The sequence below is a fragment of the Chelonia mydas genome, chromosome 5 (assembly GCF_015237465.2).
Source record: "Chelonia mydas isolate rCheMyd1 chromosome 5, rCheMyd1.pri.v2, whole genome shotgun sequence".
NCBI lineage: Eukaryota > Metazoa > Chordata > Testudines > Cheloniidae > Chelonia > Chelonia mydas.
The window spans coordinates 81787960-81811804 of NC_051245.2; the positions used below are offsets into that span (position 1 = coordinate 81787960).

The 23845-nt window shown below is 43.1% G+C and overlaps 1 long non-coding RNA gene across 2 annotated transcripts in view; it reads right to left on the reverse strand.

Moving 5' to 3' along the window:
- Nucleotides 1-676: 676 nt before the first annotated feature.
- The window catches only part of LOC119566540, a 52279-nt gene continuing 29110 nt past the window's right edge, over nt 677-23845 (reverse strand). Inside the window, exons 2-3 of one of the 2 annotated variants that reach the window (XR_006291237.1) lie at nt 16772-17778; nt 677-2020 (exon numbers count right to left, since the gene is read on the reverse strand). This is a non-coding gene — a long non-coding RNA (uncharacterized LOC119566540). Of the gene's footprint in view, nt 2021-12515; nt 17779-23845 lie in introns of those variants that run through there. The other variant, XR_006291235.1, reaches the window with a different exon arrangement.

The following is a 23845-nucleotide window of genomic DNA, read 5'->3' on the forward strand; positions in this document are numbered from 1 at the left end:
CCCTGCTCCCTTCAGAGCCATTAAAAAAAAAAAAGAAGCTTCATGGAAGATGCTGCACATTACAATATGGTGTGTCTGTGGCTGTAATAAATTGTACTGGGATTTCACCACCGCTTTTGTATGCTCTCCAGACCGGCCTTTTTTCTAGGCCAGACTGTGACACCCTTACTTCCGGAGTAGCACGTCACACTCTAGTCCATAATACGGGCCTGCCAGATGTCACACAGCTCTCATGTCACTTGCACATTTCACAGGCCTGTCCCATGTTTCTGTGCAAGCGGTAAAATGTCCCTTCGTTTGCACTGACTCTTTCCCGACACAGTGCCCTATAGCCTAGGGAAGGTGCACTGAGCTACAAGCCAAGAGCATACGTATGGTTTTTAAACTCAGGTTTTCTACGCACTGTTCTGATATTTCTGTGTATTTCATGACCTTGTTAAGCAAGGCCTCCTACCCCAACCTTTGGGGGAGGCAACTGTCATTCATCTGTTTTATAAAGAGATGTTGGACAAGAGCACTGTGGGCAGATTTGGGAATAGAATTTATTTCTCTAAATCTCATTCACTTTTGCCATATTTCAGAGTAGCAGCCATGTAAGTCTGTATTCGCAAAAAGAAAAGGAGTACTTGTGGCACCTTAGAGACTAACTCAAAATAAATTTGTTAGCCTCTAAGGTGCCACAAGTACTCCTTTACTTTTGCCATACTGCCTTTTGAAGGAAAAGGTCAAAATTATGCATGTCTAACCCATGCTAACACAGTGTGGGTCTTTGTCCCTATAATGGTTAGACCACATATAGAGGTTCATAAGCCTGCTACTATCTCTCAATGTGCGTAATTTTGTATTTCAAGTGGTAGAACCTTGTGCTCATAGATCTGGAGTTCAGTCCTTGCAGACAACCCAAACAGGGTTGTTTCTTTTGGCGGTAGTTTCTCTAACCACTAGACAATACTCTGCTCCCAGAGCTATGAATCCTGATACCCAACTTTCTAATACTCATTCACAAATAGTGTCACCCTCTCTGTAGTGTTAATATTTGATTTAGTTTATATTTTAGTGAATGGGAGCTGTCCTTCCGGAATGGCAGAGTCTGAGTGTGCTGGAGACGGAGTGCAATTTTGGGGAGATTTTGTCTGTATGTCGAGATAGCGTAAAGCTCCTGTGACAGCTCCAAAAGGTCAGAACTTGTTTGAACAAACTTAACTTTCCAGAAAACAAATGTCACCCTTAAAGGTGTAATATTAGCAGTTATTGGAGGATTAGACGCCTTAGGACATTGCTAATGAGCTTCAGAGTCTTTTGCCTGTAGGTTGCCAATATGAAGTCAGTAGGGTTTAAAAGTTGTTCCCACCTCATGGATATTTGGTAGCCACTATATGACATGAGTTTGGTGGGTCTCAGTTCCAGCTTCCACATTGTAAATTCACCACCATGCTTTGCACTAATGGGCAGATTCAGCAGAGAGGCCAACACATGATGGCCCATGTAGACTGAACTACTGTTACTCCTAAAAATAGTTCCTTTCCAGATCAGAGCTGATGCCTGCAGACAGCGTGTATGAGTAGCTTGCCCTGCTGCTTCCCTGTAGATAAACTGGGGGCTTCATTCACCATGGCTGCCTTTCACCAGCATGAAATCTACATGCAGCTTTTATTTAAAGAGTATGTGGTTATATGCAAATCAGCTTATTAAATAATGGTCATAAAATGTTACACGTGAACCTGCATCAAACACAGCACCTATGCTACTACTGTATGAATATTACTTCAGTGAAACTTCACTGATTTATACCAGCTGAGGATCTGGCGTGTGTAATGTATTGTACTTATTGGATGATCTACTCTCTTTGTCTCCATCAGTCACTGAGAAATACAGGCTTGATTTATATTACATGTACATACTGCATTTATTGGATGGTCTTTATCATGCTGCTGTCAGTTCAACGGTCTGTTAAAACAACTCTTGCAAACAGTCTGCATTCTGGAGTTAGTCAGCTGATTGCATGCTGGCATTTAGCTTCCTTGATAGAGAATAAAAGAAGGAATAATGTAAACAAGTATGCTTGATTACTCTCCCACCCTCCTTCATCCATTTATGAATCATGTTGGATTAACAACACATTTCAGATAGATACTCAACTATATTAGCATTGCTTGCTCACAGGTGTTATTAAATGCTATAATATTAGCTACCTGTGTGTAGCACTCATCCTTCCCCTGCCTTTCCTCAGACAAAAACTGTTTTGTGGCAACAGAAACCAGTTCTGAGTTTATACAGCAGATGTTCACCCAGCCACGCAATGTAGATGATTTCATATATGGGGCGAGTATACTCCCCAATCAGACACATGGATTTTTTTCTCCAGCACTGAATCACTTCTTGATGGCATATTTTTTAGATTGGGAAAGCAGAGCACTGTAGATACAATCATGACCTTTCCTGTCTTTAACCAATATGTTTTTTATGCCCCAATTTCAGGCTGAATTCTTTTTTAAACCCTGTCTTTGTAACTCTTAATATAATCATAAAAACACAGTTGTCAGCTTTATGATTAGTGTTTTAATCATTTTCTTTTATTACTTTATTTTTCCTAACTTCCTACTGTTTAGAACATTAAAAACTGAGAGTTATAAAGACAAAACATTTTCTGCCAAACTGGCAAAGGAAAATTCAGCTTGTTTTTCTAATGGCAATTCAATTAAATTTCTTAGGGAAGCAGTTACTCTAAATGCATGTTTAAAGAAAAGTAAAACTACAGGAATCACAAGACAACTTAAAGTCTTTGTTTGGTCTGTGTGGGTGAGTAGAAATTATCTGCTTTGTTGTCACTCTCTTAAACAGCTACAGTAACTCTGCACATACTGTATCTTGTTACTCTACTAATAGAGCAATGTTCATAGGAAACTATGATCAGCAATGAGGCTATGATTAAGAAACAGACACCTAGAAATACTAACTAGCATGTGGTGCTGAAGGTCAAGATTATTGACATGTTCTTTGTTGTGGAGATGGTAGAACATTCTGTGTCTGTAGTACATTGTGACATTGCACTATCATGAAACAATGCTTTCTATAATATTCACTCAGATTTCAGGCTTCATTTCTGTCATTTTACATTACTGTGCCCAGCTTATAATTGGAGATGTACAAAATATACAAATTTCACACTGCAAGGAGTTCATGAACCATTGGTACCATTACAACAGTGGCCTCCATACACACTGGAACTAAAATAGTATAGGCTGAATGGTATTTGGCATGTATCTAGACTGTTTGGAGTTCTTTTCTGTGTAGACATGAGGTGTTTTACAAGTGTGCTAGGGAGCCAAAGTTTTGATAGAATGATAAACTTATCTAGTGTAGACAAGGCATAGGTCTGCCTGGCTGTAATCAGGATTTATAGGCCTTGCAACCAGATGTAGAAAAAAAAAACCCTCCCCTTCTGTCTTTTTTCCCTCCATCATCTTTTTCTTTCTCATCCGCTCTCCAGCCTCCTCTATTTTTCACCAACTTGTTTATTTTAAAAAAAAAAATAATAATTTTTACTTTACTTTGTAGCCGTTCTGTAAGCAGTAACACTGATTTTTTATTGTTGTTATCCATCAGGTATTCACTTGGGGATCTCCAGGGAAGATGACAGAACCGGGGGAAACAGATCAGACAGGTGAGGCACTGAGATAGGGACAGCAGGAAGGAGAGGCGAGCAACAAGGTCTAGAAGTGACCCTTCTGGATCCAGCCACCTGAAACCAAAGGTACTGAGCAAATGTTGTCTTTTCTCAGCTAAGAATCTCACCATAGTGCTCCACACTCACTCTGATGTGCTGTACTAAAAATGTACTGTATAAGAGGTACTGCATGGCAGCATCATATTGCCCTAGATTTCTGATGTGGCATAGAACAGAAAGCCATGTGACCCCTGATACTGCATATATGAGTCAAAGACTGTAAGTAGCTCAATTTTTAAAATTATATATAAATAAATAAATAGATTATATTCTGGCTAGTTCATCTTACATTTGCAAGGCAGTTAAGACCTTCTAGTAAGTCCAGGCAGAGAACAATGTCTGTGGTTGCCCACTCAATAGCAGCTCTGATGTCTGCTGTCGTACACACTATTATTTAGAGAGGGAATCCAACATGATTTTAAGAAGTTTGTAATCAATTCTTGACAAGGAGGGGCCGATTTCTAAAGATTTCTTGAGCCAGTAATTTAAAATTGTTTTAGCACAACTTGTTGCAGTTTCAATAACAAACAAACCTAGACTCAGCTGTACAAATGTATGTCTTGGACACATCATGCAAAAGGAAATAGAAAACTTCAAAATTCATATATGGGTAATAGCTATAATTTTAAAATTGATTTCAAGTGAGAAAATGAAAATACCTATGAGACAATGGTAGGAAGGACCCTTAACAGTTTTTAAATTCAGAAATATAAATGCCTGTCATCTATAGGAATGTTTGTGTGGTACAAATGAACAGGACGTAGAAATATTTCATGTTACCAGAGCAGAGATAGCCAGATGGTATATGCTGTTGGACTAAGCTGGGTACAGTGCTACATAGGTTTTTGTGTAGGTGACTTGGTCCAATGCCCACTAAAGCCAACAGAATGGGTCCTACTGACTTCAATGATTGTAAGAGCCTGAAGAGGTTTGTTGTGAAAATTCTAGGAAGCTGGATATAGGTGTAGTTCCCTGAAATCTGGGGTAATGTGGTGGTGTTTTTTTAATGATGTACAAGAGAAATATCAAACCTGTAGGTGACTGGCAATCTCATGTGGACTTCCTGGTGAAAGAAATCCATGTCTAAAAAAGATCAATATGTGCTGAGTTTGTGATAGGAGCACCAGGAAAAGAGGTAGAGAAAAAAGGGTAATTAGTTGGAAGAAATATTTGAATACTGAATTGGCCCTGGTTCAAAGTTCAGTTTACAGTAAATAAGAATAAGAAGAATCCCAAAGGAACAAACAATGAGGTAACAATAATCAAGAAACAGTTTATGACTGCCCAACCCATGTAGCATCTGCTCTCAGGAGTCCATAATAAAAACTTTGGTGCTAGGTTTCTCAAAGGGAAACTGGAGCTCATTCCCTTCAAATGTGAAACACCCACTGTTACACCCAAAGAGTATTAAACACACATTTTTGAAGTAGGCAAGGCCTTGTGCATACTGTGAGTGGTAACTATTTTCAAACATCGGTATGAATTAGCACTATGATAACAGTTTGTATTCATCTCTAGCATGACTACAACTTGTAGCCTATAGCACCGTGTGGGCTAGCACACTTTTCCCTCCAAAAATCCCTATTAACACTAGACTGAGAAACTATGACAGCACCACGCTGACAAGATTTTGTCACCTTGGGTGTTGCAAACAAGGTTCAAAATATAGTGTGGAGAAGGCCTTAAACCAAACATGCTTCAAGATGTAGAGTGGTCAGGACCTTAAACTGTACCTCATCAACACAAAAATAACTATCACTGTTATTGGACTAAGCTGTGAAGAAGTAATATCTGAACCTGAAAAAGAGCATCCTTTTCTGTTAACCCCCTGATGTGTTAATGGAATTATACCTTCATGTGAACCATGACAGAGGTATTTCAGTTCTCTCACAAGGGAAATTCCTGCTCTTACTCTTGGGAGGTCAGGAGAGCAGGGACAACTGCATGTCTGACACTAAAGATATCCTGCACAGTAGGATGATGTGGTGGGGGACACTTATTTTCTGCTTTGAAATGTGGTGGAGTATAGCACAGGCTAGCAGGTGCCGCACAATGCAGAGTACAAGTTAGCCAGCTGGGTACCTGGTGATACCCCTAACCAGCTGACCACAGCGGGCATGGTAATGAAGTTCCATGTAAAGTGCACTCTTGAGCACTAGAAATGTATTCTGACCTGTTTCTGGGTGGGTGCATTGTGTGGTAGGAGAAATGCCCTGTATCTTTTCTTTACTCCAATGCACCTGACACACCTCAGGGCATGTGAAAAAAATATGCATATTTACCTAACAAACACTAGACAGACTGGGCCAGATTCACTCCTAGCATAAGCCAGCTATATTTGGCTTGTTGACATTTTAAAAAAACGAAATAACAAAACTATCCAGTGACAAACATCACACTTGTTTACTAAAATAGCTTTATTTTTATTTACTGCAAATATTTTTAAAAAGTGAAGAAGAAGAGGAAGTAAAACTGGGAAAAGAAATCTGTTGATCTTTAAGCATCGGTATAATCATACGACAAATGGTATTTCTACATCTAGTGTTGTGCTTTATTACTAGATTTTTTTTTCTTTCAGAATTGCCTGTGGCTAATTCTTTTCAAATTACAGAAGAGTACAAGTAAGATTTATGACTGGAATAAACTGACTGAATTTAATGGGGACAAGTCATGAAGCACAGCTATGAAAAATTAATACAAAAATTGGAGGATGGGGAAATGTCCATCTAGTCTTGGAAAACTAGCTATTCCTCAAAATTTGTCCTTTTTTACAATACTAAATTCCGTAGAAGATCAATTCAATTGTACAAAGAATACTTGCAAACATATTACTAGTAGGGAAAATTGATTGGTTAGGAGATTATGGAGCTAGAACATACAATAGAATCTCAGAGTTATGAACACCTCTGGAATGGAGGTTGCTCATAACTCTGAAATGTACATAACTCTGAACAAAATATTGTGGTTGTTCTTTCAAAAGTTTACAACTAATCATTGACTTAATGCAGCTTTTAAACTTTAATATGAAGAAGAAAAATGCTGCTTTTAACCATCTTGATTTAAATGAAACAAGCACAGAAGCAATTTCCTTACCTTGTCAAATCTTTTAAACTTTCCCTTTATATTTTTAGTAGTCTACGTTTAACACTGTACTGTATTTGCCTTTTTTGTGTGTGTGTCTCTGCTGCTGCCTGATTGCGTACTTCTGATTCCAAATGAGGTATGTGGTTGACTGGCCAGTTTGTAACTCTGAGGTTCTACTGCACTTAGTCCTGCCATGAGTGCAGGGGACTGGACTAGATGACCTCTTGAGGTCCCTTCCAGTCCTATGATTCTATGATAATGAAAGAGAGGGGTGAAAGACCAGCTGCACACAAAACAATGACTTATGATTCTGTATTCTTATTGCACAACATAACTAAATTTGGGAAGAAGCAGAAGGGATTTAGTCATAGATCGAAATTCGGTCTTTGAAGCAGATGGAGCTTGATCCATTAATTGCTTTGAAAATTAGGAACAAACTGGAGTCAAAAGTTGACTGGGAGCCAGTGGAGAGACTTGAGCACAGATCTGATGGCCTGAACCATGGAGAAGATGGGCAGCCACATTCTGTACCAATTGGAGCCTGTGCATTGTCTTCACTGTCAGCTTCATATACAATTAATTACAGTAATCTAGCCTAGGTGAGATATGGCATGGAATACTGTGGCCAGGTCTCTTCTGGGAGGAAGGGACAAAATTTCCTAGCAAGTTGGAAGTGAAAGAAGGCATTTTTGAAACTGATGCTAACTGGTCATCCAGACTTACTAAGCAGTTAAACAGGACCCCAGGACTTTGCACTGCTTTGATAAATGGGAGGTGTATGCCTTCAGTGGATGCTGGAGACAAGATATTGGCTAATTCTTTGAAGTGTTTTCCCTTTCTGACCAGCATCACTTTGGTCTTACCTGGGTTCAGGTGGAGCCAACTGCTCCTCATCCAAGAGCTTATTTCCCTATCTCCCCCACTGGTCTCATGTAGCTATTGAAGAGAAAAGGATATAGAATGGATCCCGGCAGGCCTCCACAAGTGAGGAGGGTCTTTGGAGAGCAGCAGTGGTGAGCTGGAGCCGGTTCGCACCGGTCTGCTGGAACCGGTTGTTAAATTTAGAAGCCCTTTTAGAACCGGTTGTTCTGCGAGGGTCAGCCGGTTCTAAAAGGTCTTCAAAATTTAACAACCAGCCAAAAGTGGCGCCTTAGGCTCCAACTCCATGGGTGCTCCAGGGCTGGAGCACCCAAGGGGAAAATTTGGTGGGTGCAGAGCACCCACCGGCAGCTCCCCGGCCCCAGCTCACCTCACCTCCTCTCTGCCACCACCTCCGCCTCCTCCCCTAAATGCGCCGCCCCACTCTGCTTCTCCACCCCCCCAGGCTTCCCGTGAATCAGCTATTCGCGCAGGAAGCCGGGGCAGGCTGAGAAGCAAGCGGTGGCTTCGCACTCAGGCCCAGGGAGGCGGAGGTGAGCTGGGGCAGGAGGGCGTGAGGAGGGAACCCGGGGGGCACGCAGGGGAACCGCTCCCAGCCCCAGCTCACCTCCGCCACCCTGGGCCTGAGTGTGAAGCCGCCACTTGCTTCTCAGCCCGCCCAGGCTTCCTGCCGAACAGCTGATTCGCGGGAAGCTGGGGCAGGGCGGGGAGGCGCGGAGAAGCAGAGCGGGGGCGGCGCGTTCAGGGGAGGAGGCGGAGGTGGAGTGGAGGTGAGCTGAGGCCGGGCGCGGGGTGGGGAGCTGCCGGTGGGTGCTCTGCACCCACCAAATTTTCCCCTTGGGTGCTCCAGCCCTGGAGCGCCCATGGAGTCGGCGCCACTTTTGATGTGATCAGTGGGGGGAGCAGCCGCTCCCCCTGCTCCCCCGCAGCTACGCTACCCGCCCTAGGAACCAGAGGGACTCCCCACCTCACCCCCCGGCAGGTCCCTCTGGCTCTTAGGGGTGGGGTGGGCACCCACTACGGTGGCCCACGAGACCCTCCTGCCCAGTTCTGGGGGCAGTCAGGGGACAGGGGAGGGGGGTGGGTGGGGCAGGGGTCCGGGGGGGCATCAAGGAACATGGGGGGTTGGATGGGGCAGGAGTCCCGGGGGGCTGGGATGGGCAACAACCCCCTTGTGGGGTGAGGAGGGAACCGGTTGTTAAGATTTTGGCAGCTCATCACTGGAGAGCAGTAGTTATCCGTCCCCATTTTCAGATTTCTGCTGGGGAGGAATGATTGGAGCCACTGTACTCCTGCTGTGACATGTAAGCATGGTCGTAGTTGTGGTCCACTATGTCAGATTAGATCTATAAAACACTACAACAGCTGTGCTCCTGTGGGACAATGCAGATCTCAAAGCCCAGGATGAAACATGTGATAGTGAAGAACAAAGCATTCTCTGTTGAGCTATCCGGCTGGGGAACAATCTTCCAGAGGAGAACAACAGGTAAAACTAGAGTCTGGCCTTCTTTTGGAAACACTGCAAGGTCTTCAACTTTGAGAGATCCTTTTCACTATAGGTGATTATCACATTTTGAGCCCCCCTTTTATTCTCATACTCCTACAAACTCCATATGGACACATGCAAATAGAATATAAAATAAAATAAAACCACAAACCCCAACCAGAGTTTTGACCCTGAAAAGTGAGAAGTGCCAGAGAGTCCATGAAGTCTGTTAGGTACTTTGCCATTGCTATTGCTTTTACATGGCAGGAACTCAGATACAACAGTGATGGGCAGCAGTATAAAATCCAAAAATAGATAGATAGCCGTGGAAGATTGGGGTGCATGTGAAATGTAGTTGCCACACCGTGGAGGATCTCTGCCCCCTCAGCTAAGAGTCCATAAAACAGTGCTGCTTTTCCAGTGAATTAGTCACAAACAACTCCAGCAACTGGATATATAATCCAAAATAATGACGGAGAAGGGAGAGAGAAAGAGAGAGAACTATATCAAATGACTTAGATGGAAGAGAAAACTAATTTATATTCCCAATAAAAATGGGACAGAACCAAAACCTGATATCTGAACTCCCTCAGACCTTGGACAATATTAACTTGTATGTGAACTTTGTGATTTAGGACTATCTCTAATTCCCTGCCTACCCAGAAGTAGCCAATGCAGGGATCGCTACACTGGGATGGGTCCACCCCTCCCCTCCACACTCCCCTGGACCCAGAACTGTGCAGCGGAGACCCCTCTCTCACTCTAGGGGCAGTAGAGCTGAGGTAGTGCCCTCCTGCCATGTGGACCAGGGGAGAATTGCAGAGAAGAGCCCAGTCTGAGATTCCGGCCAGTAGGGGCAGAAGCAGCCAAAGGAGGGCACTTTCTACGGTTGATTGAAATTTCTCTGGCCTATGCTGATTGGCTGTTTGCACCAACCATCTCCCTCCTTCACAGTCTCTTCAACTCAGCTTCGCTGCACACTTGCCCCTCTTAGCCTTTTCTTCCATGCCCTGTCCACCTCAGCCCCCTGCCTTTCACTTTTCTTTCCATTTAGGTGATACCCTGCTAACTGACCCCACTCTGTGTGTGTGTGTGTGTGTGCGTGTAAAACATTTATATATATATAAAAATTTGGAATGAGCGTGCTGTTTGCTGCCATCACATTATTCACTTTGCTTGTGTGTTCTACCCCTTTCCCCACCTGTGTGTCTCTTGTCTATTTAGATTGCATGCTCTTTTGGCAGGCACCGTCTACTACTCTGTGTTTGTACAGTGCCTAGCACAGTGGGAGCCTGTTTGTGGTTGGTGATGAGGCACTATCATAATAGACATGATTAACAGTAATAATAAAATTCAAGTGAAGAGTCATTACATTGCTTTTGAAATCTTGGAAGAAATTAAATGAATCGGTTAAAAAAAGCATGAGAGACTTCTCTGCTGGGTTTCCAGTTTACCAAATCTTGTTTTGAAATACAATGCCCATGAATAAGTTCAGTTTGTCAGGGTTAGCAGAACCTTATTGTTGCTCTCAACTTGACAGGGATTAAATGCTGGTTTTTAAAATGACAAAGACTTAAAAAAAAAGACAAACACCCAAGAGCAGAGAAGGAAACTTAGAATGGTATGAATTTCAGTTCTTCAACATGTATAATGTTTTCCTAATTACTGATTTTTTATATCAGCAAGTCATACTACTAATAATCAGTGGCCTGATGATAGGTCTAATATGAGTGGACTAAAATGAATGATGCAACTCATTATCATGAACATTTGCAAGGCACGTTAGTGTATGGCACAGCCCACTCTGTGTGTGTGTCTGTAGTATATTCATCTATCATCAATGGTCCTAGTCCTCAATTTTTTAATCAGGTTATATTCAGATCTTACATACAAGAAACTCACTGGAATTTTGTATTTTGGAAATCAGGTGAGGTAGCAAAAAACCACCACCACAAAACCAACACTTTGGTGGCAGGAATCAGTATCAATCATTCCTCCATCTGTGCATGCCTTTTGAATTTGAAACATTGAGGTCTCATTGAAGATGATGCAATATGGTCCATTTTAACTGTGACATTTTCTATCAGTTATTTCCTGAACGACTTCATAAGTAATGGGCCAAATCCTGAAATCCTTACTCAGTTTTTACTTGGTCCTCACTCAGGAAAAACTCAACCGGAGTTTTGCTCAGGAGACAGCCACAGTGGAACTGCTTGTGATCCCTGATCACAAGGAGGAGTGGCTAGCACAATAGGCAGTACTCAGCACCACAAAGGGAGATTGGTCTGGCAAATGGAGAACATGACCAGAACGCTGTACACTCATGGTCATCACAAGGGAAGTAGCAGTGGAGCAGGCTGTTCCTTTCTAAGGTGCATTACTTGCAGCATTTGAGTGCACTTGCTGCAGCATCCCAGAAGTATTGTTGCCTATATTTGCCTCTTGCAGGCATGAAGGCTCTAGTCATTACCACTTTGTTCCTTAACCTCCACACCCCTATGCAGCTCTGGCTGTCACAGCCAGAATTTAGCCCTATTAAATATTTCTGAATTTTTTTTTAACGTATGTCAGGGTTCCTTCCCCACTTTGAACTCTAGGGTACAGATATGGAGACCCGCATGAAAGACCCCCTAAGCCTATTCTTACCAGCTTAGGTTAAAAACTTCCCCAAGGTACAAACTTTGGCTTGTCCTTGAACAGTATGTTGCCACCACCAAGCGTTTTAAACAAAGAACAGGGAAAGAGACCATTTGGAGGCGTGTCTGTCCCCGTCCCCCCCGAAATATCCCCCCAAGACCTACACACCCCCTTTCCTGGGGAGGCTTGAGAATAATATCCTAACCAATTTGTTACAAAATCATCAAATACCCAAACCCCTGGATCTTGGAACAATGGGAAAATCAGTCAGGTTCTTAAAAGAAGGATTTTATTAAAAAAAAGAAAGGTAAAAATCATCTCTGTAAAATCAGGATGGAAAATACTTTACAGCATATTCAGATTCAAAACACAGAGGATCCCCCTCTGGGCAAAACCTTAAAGTTACAGAAAACAGGAATAAACCTCCCTCTTAACACAGGGAAAATTCACATAAAACAAAAGATAAACTAATCTGCCTTGCCTGGTTTACCTATACTGGTTGCAATATTGGAGACTTGGATTAGGATGGGTTGGAGAAGATGGATTTCTGTCTGGCCTCTCTCAGTCCCAAGAGAGAACAACCACGTAAACAAAGAGCACAACAAAAGCCTCCCCCCCAAGATTTGAAAGTATCTTGTCCCTTTATTGGTCCTTTGGGTCAGGTGCCAGCCAGGTTAGCTGAACTTCTTAACCCTTTACAGGTGGTAAGATGTTGCCTCTGGCCAGGAGGGATTTTATAGCAGTGTATACAGAAAGGTGGTTTCCCTTCCCGTTATATTTATGACAACATATCAGGTTAATTATTTTCCTTTTATTCTGGGCCTAACAGGAGGAAATTGATCTGGAGGAATCATTGCTCCAGGCCTAGAACGAATAACTCACAATATGGTCCATTATCTCATGAAATTCAATTACAATCTGCATTATTGCTTAAAAGAAGGCATCTATGGAATGTGTGCATGTATCAGGGAATCTCTTCAACAGGAGAATCCATCTGTGATGAGACAGATTCTAAGTAGGTTTTGATAATAGTTTATACAGCCTCTGCTCACTCTTTGAGTTTCAGTTTGTTCAGGGCAGACTGAAAATCATACGACCCCTCTTATGTAAAGGATTCTTTATCCCAAATCTTATAACACTTGACAACTTCCTACCAGTTACACTGAAAGGCTCACGTTTAATTAAGTTCTCTCTGTATCTATAAAGTGAACTTTTCTCATTAAAAGACCCCTTTAGCCATATGCAAGGAAAAGTATAAAATGTGGGAACTGTTTGATTGCTGACTCTACTATTTCTCAGAGTGCTCTTTTTTTCTAATTGTAGCCATACTTTGTTATATTGTCTGAGAACTAAAATAAAAGCATTAAAATCCCAAGAATACAGAATACTTTTTAAGTATTAAAATAAGGAGCAACATGTATACCTAAAACCTAGTTTTAAATATAGAAAAACACAGCTATGCCCTTCGAACTGTCTAAATGCTACAGAGCCAAATTCTGTCCTGACTTGTACTTTGAACAACATCAGATCAGTGGACAGAATTTCGCCCTTTAATAAGAAATAAACTCAGTTCTTATTCCTTCCACATTTATGCCATGTTAAACGTGTCTCAGGGAATCTTGGTTCATCCATTCCTTATCTTTCTGACAGACTTTTCCTCTTGGTCTTGTATTTGGAAGAATATGCCCTTTCTAGGTCTTTTTAGGATTAATGAACACCAGGGGTGAAATTGTGGCTCCACTGAAGTCAATGGCAAAATTCCCATTGAGTTCAAAGTAGTGAGGATTTCACCGTACAACATTATTGCTCCCCCTCCCACCACTCTCCAAGAAGGTCTATCTTTGAGTCCCTTATCTCAAAACACAATCCCACTGTGACACCTCCCTGGCCTTCAGCAACAAGCAAACAACTCTCAGATGAATCCTTCTCTCCAGCTGACTCCTCCTCTTCCGTTTAAATTTTAGGAAATGCATCCTTGTGGCATACCTTGACTACTCACCATGTTTTCTTGTCGGGCATGCCCTCATTAGAGAGTTAACCCAAGTTATTGACACTTGGGTTACTTCTTTCAATTTAGCCTAACTTGAATGATAGTGGCCATGCTGCATTTTTCACTTAAGCTGCTATGTACACAGTGGTGCTGCACTCAAGCATGTGTGGCACTAGGGCTTCTGGGGGCATATCCCATGGTACTTTGCACTTCAGTAAGCTGAGCTGCTCTATGCATTCTTCCCCTGTGAATTGCGGGAGAACTTGTCTATCCTTTCTGTTCACATGGGGGGGAGGGGGAGGATTATGAGAAGGCATTGGAGGACTTGAGTAGAGTTAGCCTACATTTATTCCAAAAAGTGGACATGTTAGCAGCTGATGAGTTATCCTAACTTGAACTTCAGTCTATACCCCCTGATGTGCCAAACAACTTAAATTAAAAACACCACCACACTTGAGTTAAGGGATTTTGTGTGGGGGTGAGACATGAATTAAGGGCAACACTCAAGTAAAAACCTGAGTTAACTTTGCAGTGAAGACAAGTTAGAATATCTCAGATTGGAAGACCTGTTCGGGAACCTTGGTTCATCCATCCCTAATCTTTCTCAAAGACTTTTCCTCCTAGTCTTGTAGTTTGTCTCCTCACTGAAAGAAAGGAAGAAGTCTTAATAAATAGGATGCTTCTAAAGTAGCTTTGAGTACAGAGTACTGAGGATAACTTACTACATTGCCCTACATAGTCTCATTCTCATTCCCTGGCCGTGTGCAAATCTCTTATGTGTTTGTCATTTGTCTCTTGAGTGACATTTAGGGGAAGAACGATGGATAAATTCTCAAGTAAGTCCCTGTAGTGATTATTTTTCTAGAGCTCCTTTCTGTGGTTTAGCTAATAATTACTATTGGGTACATTTTAGGTTATAGTACTGTGCGTGTATGGAGCAGGTCTGCTTGGGATACTTGTGACCTTGACTCAATGGGATTTCCTTAATAAGAGAGGTTACTGTTGAGCAATAGAAAGCATTCCTTCCAATATCTACCACTCTAGGGATTGTCTGCCAGTAATATTCTAGACAGTCCACAATGCTAGAGAGTCAGATATTTCACAAGGCTTTAACTAGGCTGGCCAATATTCACATAAAGCTTTAACACACAATAACAATGAAACAGTATCACAGAGATGTGCTGCACAAAACAACAGCTTCTTGTCTTTCTGTTAATTGTTGCTGCCGTGACAACCTTTTTATAGCTCTTAATCTCTTTAAGGTTACTACTAAATTTTCACTTCATTGGAATACGTTTACAAACTATTTTGCAAAGTACAGAGGCTTCAACAAATGACTCATCAATAATTACTGTAGTAGAAATTCAAACTTCTTGATATTTTAATACCTGTTTTACTTTTCTTAGTTGGTATGACTGATGTACCAATGCACTAGAAAATATTGGCTCTAACCAATATTTCCCAGAACATAATGTTGTTAGACAAGCTGTCTCTCTGCCTTATTTCAGTGGTCAGGGATTAAAAAGTTAACATCATTCAGAGGATTGAAGTGAGACAACTCTAACTAGATGCTTCAAATCTCCTTGAGCCTTGTCAGGCTGTACACAGATCAGGGTCAGATAAAAGGGTAGGAAGACTGTACTTGTTGCCTTAGTTGATGATTTCTTCCTGACAATGGATGAATATCAGGTATCCATTATGATATTATCAGATCAATTTGCTGCCTTCTGTACTGTTGACCATGAGGTATCTGATTCACCTGTGAACTCTTGGAGGAGTGGAAGGAGATGTCCACAGGTGATTTATCTCTTTCTCTCTGAGGGTAGTTTTGTGAATCATTTTTCCCAAAGGAGTTTTTATTTAGTATTCCACAGGGCTCCATCTTGTCATTCCTCCTGCTCAATAATATGTATGGGGGATGCTGGTAGTATTTTCGTAGCTGTGGAGGCATTCATAGCTGGCTAAGTGTCACAGCTTGTGTCTATATGTTTATGCACTCTTTAATTTGGCACATTTTCACATGCTTCACCGCCTTCCAGAGATTATTCTGTCTGATATTAACAATAAACAGTAAAACATGTTTCTGCTTTCAGTGGCACTGGCAGTAGTAGGTCAAAATCTCAGGTGGTACAGTGTTATTTGAATTAGCTGCACATGTGCTCATTAATTTGGAGCCTTTGAAAATACTTCAGTCCTTTACTGTGGTTATCAAACTATTCAGTGAAATACAGATACCTCACTAAAGTTCTGCTGTTTTGCAGAACCCTAATGAAATGTGCACTACATGAGGCCTTCATATTGAAGAGAGATTTTGAATAAATTAGCATCTGTGAGTAACACACAAAATCAGAGGAAGGTAGATTTCTTTTACTCTAATTTTACTTTCTCATTATTTTCTGAGTAGGGTAGTACCGTAAGTTGCTCTGGTGTTAGATCACTAATAGTTTTGGTCCATTCTGTGCACCTCTTTTTGTTTCATTGGCTCAACTAATACATGCCTACAGTACAAGCTTATTTTTTGCCTTTTATCTGTACTTCAGGCTTTGAAAGTCATTCACAGTTGTCAAATTTGCTTTTGCACTTCTGTGCAATGTAAAGGTTATGAATGATCCATTAACCTAAGATGGCTGCTGCTGTGTAAATAGTATCATGCAAATTTTCCTTCTTCATTCTGTGCACTTATTGTGCAACTTTTGTTTTTTCTTCACACTCAACTGCTCCAATAAACATTGCCTCATTTATGTTTGCCTCAGCTACAATGTGAACATCTATTCCTTGAGTTTTCACTTAGCTAGAGTATGTTACAGAACAAATGTTTTTCCAGTGCAGTTCCCACAAATATCTCCAGATGCAGGGAACTATTTTGATTAATACTTTGAATCACAGTTCTTTCACTCAAATGATTTGCTGCTTTCTTTAATATACTTTTTTTTTGGCTTAGTTCTTTGAACTTTATAATATTACTTACAATTATATATGCTCTGGAACCTGCAGTAACTGCTCCTCTTGAGCAAGAGACGTTGAAACAGCTGGTCAGCATGAACCATTTTTATGCACTGAACTCCTAAGGCAGCAAGAATATCAGCACATACAGGGTTTTTTTCTGTGTATGGATCTTTATGCATTTACACTCTTATGGATACAAAGACTGTAGTGAATAGAAAGCAAAGGTGATAGTAAAACAACGAGTAGTTATATCCCCAGATTTTATTAATTTTCTAAAAATATAGCCCTTAATTTAAAATAATTCATTCAATTTTACCATATTTCACAATCCTGAGAATTATTTTACTACTATTGCCCTCCAAGCTAATCAATATTCGTAATATTATTTTGTACTGTTTAATGGGCACAATTAAAGGCAAGGGATGAAATCCGGCCCCTGTTGAAGTCCACAGGAATTTTGCCATTGACGTCAATGGAGTCAGGATGTCCCCTAGAAAGTCATATTTGGAGGTTAAATGAGAGGAGGTGTAAATTACATGTCTGCAAGTGGGTGTAAAGGTGTCAAAGGAAGTTGAAGATGGTGCCAGAAAGTGTAAATTAACATCTTATATCCTCTTGTTAATTGCATTTTCTGCTACACCTCCTCTCTTCCGGCCTCTCTCTGGGTAAGTTACATCAATTTAGTTCACTTAAACTCTTTAGGCCAAATTCAGAAGTAATATGTAAAGGGGTATAAGTTACATGCTGGTAAGTGGGAATCAAAGTTGGTATAATTTACACACTGAAGATGTCCAGAAGAGCATGTAGGTCATATAACTTAGAGTCACTTGTGAATTTAGCTTAAGATTTCCTGACCCAGTTCATCTCTTCCCATAGAAAAATCTGAGAGATAATCTTGGCAAGGTTCACTTCATAGAGTTCCTCACCAATCATTCCAATGGGGGGAGAGGGTGCGCATGCGTGTGTTTTTGCCTGCGCCCAAGGGATTTGTTGTGGTGTTCACCCCAAACCTGGAGGATCTTGAGGCATCTGTAAAAAACCAGGGACATCTATTCAGTGGCCTGGTACCTCTGTACCAACTCTAATTCCTACTGTCCCTGGCTCACGCAGTCCCTAGCATCATGGCTCCTTTGAAGTTCCAAAGTCAGGTCCTCCCCTAAAACCATAGTAGTGTTTAGGCTCCTCTGAGGAGAGGGGGGTTTGTACAGTACATTTACTACAGCTTCATGTTGTATTCATTTTGTTTTGTTTATGCTCTGTGGGTCTTGAAAGGAGGGGAGATGATGTGTGTGTCTCCTCAATCATAGCCCCATTCTGTCAACTCCTTCCCCTTGTATGGACTCCAGACCCACAGAGTACCCTTCACAGGGTTTGTAGAAGGGGAAGGTGCTGTGGAAGTGGCCCCCTTTTCAAGCAGGAGGGTTGAGCTCTACATACAGAGGCTCCTCTTTGTGTGTGGATCTTGGGGAAAGATCCAGGTCCAGATTGGTAGGTGATTATAACTAGTGATAAAAAAAGATGAGGAAATAGGAAACTAAACTCCATTCGGAATAGTATATCCAGTATTTCCCACCCACATAGAAGGATATTATTGCCTTGGAGACTGATCTCCAGATCTCAAGAATCTAAATTGCGAAGGAAGATGAAAGCACTGGGTTCATCCTCCTTAGAAAAGAGAAGATCTTAAGTAGTTAAAACTATGAAATGTCCAGGATTCATAGGGATACATTTTTTTCACAGTGGAAAAAGGGCTATCCTTTTTAGCAAAAAGCTCTGTGTAGTTTTCGGTTTTGTGGAAGATGCTGGATTTCACAGTCCTGAAGCTCAACTATTTCTTATCAGACACAACATGCATAGCCTGGAGAGTAATAACTTCCCCACACAGCTCTACCACAGTGCCCCAGACTTGACCTAGACAAACCAACTCTACATATGAGTAGTTCCATCTTCATGTTCAGTGTTAGATCTCTCTTCTGAGACTTCCAACAGGGTGTCAATTATCTTGGTGGTTTTTGTGATCCACTGGCAATTGGACCTGAAACAATCAAACTTTTTATACAGCCACCAGGTGATAGCAATGTTTGGTCACCATTGGCCTTGGCTGTTTGTAAACTGGTTGTCTAGAAATGGGAAGGCTTTATATTTCATTCCAACACCCTGACCACAGACCCTAGAAGTTAGAAAACTGGGAATAAAAGAAACTTGAACAAAAACAGTTAGCACAAAGATTAATAAGCATGTGAAATAAATTACTGGGGATGTAAATGTAAAAGAACTCAAGATACCTTGTTTCACTTCTGAGGGAGGGCATGAATGAATATGATGAGAGGTGGAATTAAGATAGAATGCTGATTCACAATTCACTTTCCTAAATTTGCACAATGTTAAGAGTGTTTTGCATCGGACCTAACTCTGCTGACAAATACTAATTTAAGATGGCAGAATAAGATAACAGGAATCTAGTCAGGATGATAATATTTTAACAAGAATCTTAACAGAATGAAATAAAAAATCATTTTTATTCTGGACATAGAATTTTTAAAATAATCTTGTCTTTGCTGTCTTGGGGGAATTTAGCTTTTGTTGGGGAAAAAGGCAAAAAGTGTTTCAAACCCATTGTGAGTAAAAGAAGGGAAAACATATCATACAACACCTGACAATACCTTCAAAAGATGACCGTGGAAGCTTAAATTTACCCTGTTGCTAGATACTAAGACTACGTCTACACTGGCACTTTCGTTGCTAAAACTTTTGTAACTCAGGGGTGTGAAAAAACACTCCCTTGAACAACAAAAGTTTTAGCGATGAAAAGCGCCAGGGTGGATGGCGCTTCATTGACAGGAGAGAAGCTACCGCCCCTCGTTGGAGGTGGTTTTATTTTGTCACCGGGAGAGGACCGTGGTAAAGTGCACAGTGTAGACATAGCCTAAAAATCATGCACTTAATAGAGATACTGGTTTTATGTCTCTTTACAACAATGTGTAACTCACTAACGGTCCTTTGTCCTATGTCTTGCAGAGGTGCCAATGGCCCAGTTCATTTTGAATGGTGCCTCGCAACGTGTTAACTCCTATGCTTAACATTCTGTTCCACCTAGCTCTGTGTAGGTTGAAAGTTTGTCTCTGAGGGCATGGCTACACTTGCAGATGTTGAGCGCCGGGAGGTAAACCAGCCCTTGTAGACCGCAGCAGGGAAAGCGCTGCCATGTGTTCACACTGTCTGCTGCAAGCGCTATGGCATAGTCACATTTGCCGCACTTGCAGCGGCATTGGGAGTGGTGCATTATGGGCAGCTATCCCACAGAGCACCTCTTCCCATTCTGGCGCTGTGGTTTGTAGGTAGAGGGTGCGGGGCATCTTGGGTCCTGTCCCAGTGCCCCATGATGCATCGCTTTGCAACCCAGCAATCCCTGTGTTTCCGTCCATATCTGGTCCCATCTTTCAATGGTTCTTGTACTGCGTGCTCTGTCTTCCCTTTTGGTCTGCAGAAATGGATCCTGAACTTGTGAGGAATATGCTGATGGGTCTCGACAGCACGTCATGAATTGCAGTCGAGTTACTCCTGAAGCTACAAAGTGACAGTGAGGAGTCCGATGATGATGTCGACTTGAATAATGCATATGACACAAGATGGCTTGTGGCATTCACGGACATGCTCACCACAGTGGAATGCCGCTTTTGGGCTCGGGAAACAAGCACTGAGTGGTGGGATCGCATCGTCATGCAAGTCTGGGATGATGAGCAGTGGCTGCAGAACTTTCGGATGAGGAAAGCTACTTTCATGGGACTGTGTGCTGAGCTCGCCCCCACCCTGCGGCGCGAGGACACAAGATTTAGAGCTGCCCTGCTGGTGGAGAAGCACGTGGCTATTGCAGTCTGGAAGCTGGCAATTCCAGACAGCTACCGATCGCTCGCTAACCAGTTCGGAGTGGAATCATGTTGGAATCATGTTGATGCAAGTGTGCAGGGCCATTAATCGCATCCTGCTCAGAAGAACCGTGACTCTGGGCAATGTGCGTGACATTGTGGCTGGCTTTGCACAAATGGGTTTCCCTAACTGCGAAGGGGCGATAGATGGGATGCATATTCCAATTCTGACACCAGACCACCTAGTCTCCAAGTACATAAATCAAAAGAGGGTATTTCTCGATGGTTTTCCAGATGCTTGTGGATCACCGGGGGCGTTTCATGGACATTAACGCAGGCTGGTCTGGAAAGGTGCATGACGCACGCATCTTTCAGAACACAGGCCTGTTCAGGAAGCTGCAAGCCAGGACTTTCTTCCCAGACCAGAAGATCACCGTAGGGGAAGTTGAAATGCCCATTGTGATCCTTGGAGACCCTGCTTACCCTTTTTAATGCCATGGCTCATGAAACCCTACACAGGGAGCCTTGACAGCAGCAAGGAGCGGTTCAACAACAGGCTGAGTCAGTGCAGAATGACTGTTGAGTGTGCTTTTGGCTGTTTAAAGGGCCGCTGGCACTGTCTGTATGAGAAGCTGGATGTGGCTGATGACAACATCCCCATGGTTATAGCTGCGTGCTGTACCCTCCATAACATTTGTGAAGGGAAGGGTGAAAGCTTCACTCAGGCATGGAACCCGGAGGTTCAACACCTGGAGGCTGAATTTGAACAGTCAGAGACCAGGGCTATTAGAGGGGCCCAGCGCAGGGTGTGCCTGCAAGGGCTCGGGGGGGAAGATACCAGCGAAAGGAGGACACTCAGGCCTAAGAATAGTAAACTGCGCTTTATTGAAGGAAGGAAGAACTTACGCTCCAATCTGCGCGGGGAACCCCTAGGACGCGCGGAGGGGCTGCAGGGGACTCTGGCCGTTCGGGACAGCTGACCAGGCAGGACTCCACCGCGGGGGAGTCCTCTGCGGTGCTATATTCTCCACGCTTATCTCGGGGTTACATGGGGTCAACAGCGGTTACATTCTTACATGTATGATTTATGCTTATTACATAAACTGACTTGTTTACAGGCAAAAATATGCTGAGCTATGCTACAATATCTTTTGGCCGGGTCTGTCGGACAAAGTTCATTGAAACTGCCTGCATCCTCCGCTTACATCCAGTCACGTACTCAGTCCACCACTTAGCTCCTCGCCAATCTTCCGCAACCTTGCCCCTACACAGGGCTATAAGGATTAGGGATACCTTGAGGGAGCAATTTGATGCTGACAGCCACCAGTGATGTTTGGTGCCCTGCACAGGAGCGAAGTGCAGTGGTTCCAATGTTAGTAGGCATCTGTGTGTGCTACGCTGACTTGCAGTGCCTGTTTCTTTCCTGGGCTAAGGTATCTTTTACTTAATGCAATAAAGAATGTTTCCAAAGCCAAAAAATTCATTTACTGAAAAGATACACAACTGCTGGGGAACCACACATGGCATGACACATCTGTGCTGTGTGGGAGGAGGGAAGGGTGGGGAACAGGACAATCACAGATTTGCGGATGTCCTGTTATCATATTTAGCCTTCCTGTCTGGAGTGCTGTGCAGTGAGTGCTGCACTTCAGGCTGGCTAAAATATATGGTGATGGGGGTTGAGTGCAGTGGGTAAGGGTCGTAGTTTTCAGGACTGGGTGGTGAAGCTACAGGTGTTGGAGGCAGCTGGTGGTGGTAAGAACCTGGATGTTGGGGAAAGTAGGTTGGCAGTGACATGGGGGCACAAGGGAAAGAGTTTTGGGACAAGGGGTGCCAATGGGGTGGGGATGGGTGTGGATCTGCTCCGTCTGTAGTGCTATGAGCACCTGCATCGAGTCCACTTCTCACTCCATAATGCTTAGGAACCACTCCATGCTTTGGTGCCAGTGATCCGTATTCTGCTGGCGGAGCCTCCTTTCGGTCTCCCACCACTCCCGTACTTTTTGATTTTCAGTAAGGGACTGCTGCATGACTTCATGGTCCTCCTTCTTCACAGCCTTTCAGCCATTGATAACAAGGACAGCTGGGATCTCAAGGTTGCATTTGTAAAGCCAAAATGCAACACTTAAGAGGCAGCATTGTTCACACTAGACAGAGCAATGATTCGGCTGAACTTAAACACAAGCAGAGTGCACACAATAACAGAAAGTGCCCGTCCCAAAGTGCACATAATCCACGAGAGCCCTGAAATGGTGAGTAAGCACAGGGGCAAGGGGAACTGATTGTTTCAGGGCTGTACTGTCCTCTGGGGTTCTGTGGCTTGGGGAGAGCTGCAGGGGGCCCCTATACTGAACACTGTCCCCACATTTTCCATAGGATGAGTTCGTCCTGGAAGATATCTCGCTGCGGAAGGTGACCTGGGAAGCAAGGGAGGGTCTTCTACTACAATGAGGCTTCTGCGCTGGCCCTTATGCCACTTGCCTGCGTGCAGCAATGGTCCCCTCACGGCATAGTGGCGCGGACATGTTAGCCTGACTGGGACAAGGAGCACAGTAGCTCTGCCAAGGCATCTGTGCAAGCAGATTGCCCAGCTTCTTCATGAGACCTTTGATGAGATCAACGAGGCCAATTACCGCAATGTGAGAGCACATCAACGCCCCCGATTCCACATCTAGGCATGCTCGCGGCCCTAACCCTTTTTTCTGCAACCCTCCTTGCCCCAAGAGCCTGCACCGAACAACTACCTTCCCAAAATAAAAGCTGCTTACCGGGCACCACCTCTGCTGTTTGTTCTTCCACAAGCACCATCCGCTGCGACTGGCTATCTTGCTCCTGGCTTGAAAACAGCTCCTGGCTGCATGCATTCAGGGATGCCGGGCCGTCCTTTGGCTCTGGGCCCTCCTCCTCCTGCCTTGTTGAACTCCGGGCTGCTACGGCCTTTGAGTGCTCTTCGCAGTGGAGGTGGGGTCGCCCCCAAGTATCACATCCAGCTCTTTGTAGAAATGGCAGGTCGTGGGGGCAGCACTATAGCGACGGTTTGCCTCCCGCACTTTGTGGTAGGCATTCTAAAGCTCCTTCACTTTAACGCTGCACTGCACTGCATCCCAGTCATGGCCCCTTTCTATCATAGCCCTTGATATCTGCCTGTAGGTATCATAATTCCTACAGCAAAAGTGCAGCTGGGACTAGGCAGCTTCCTCCCCCAAAACACTGATGAGGTCCAGCACCTC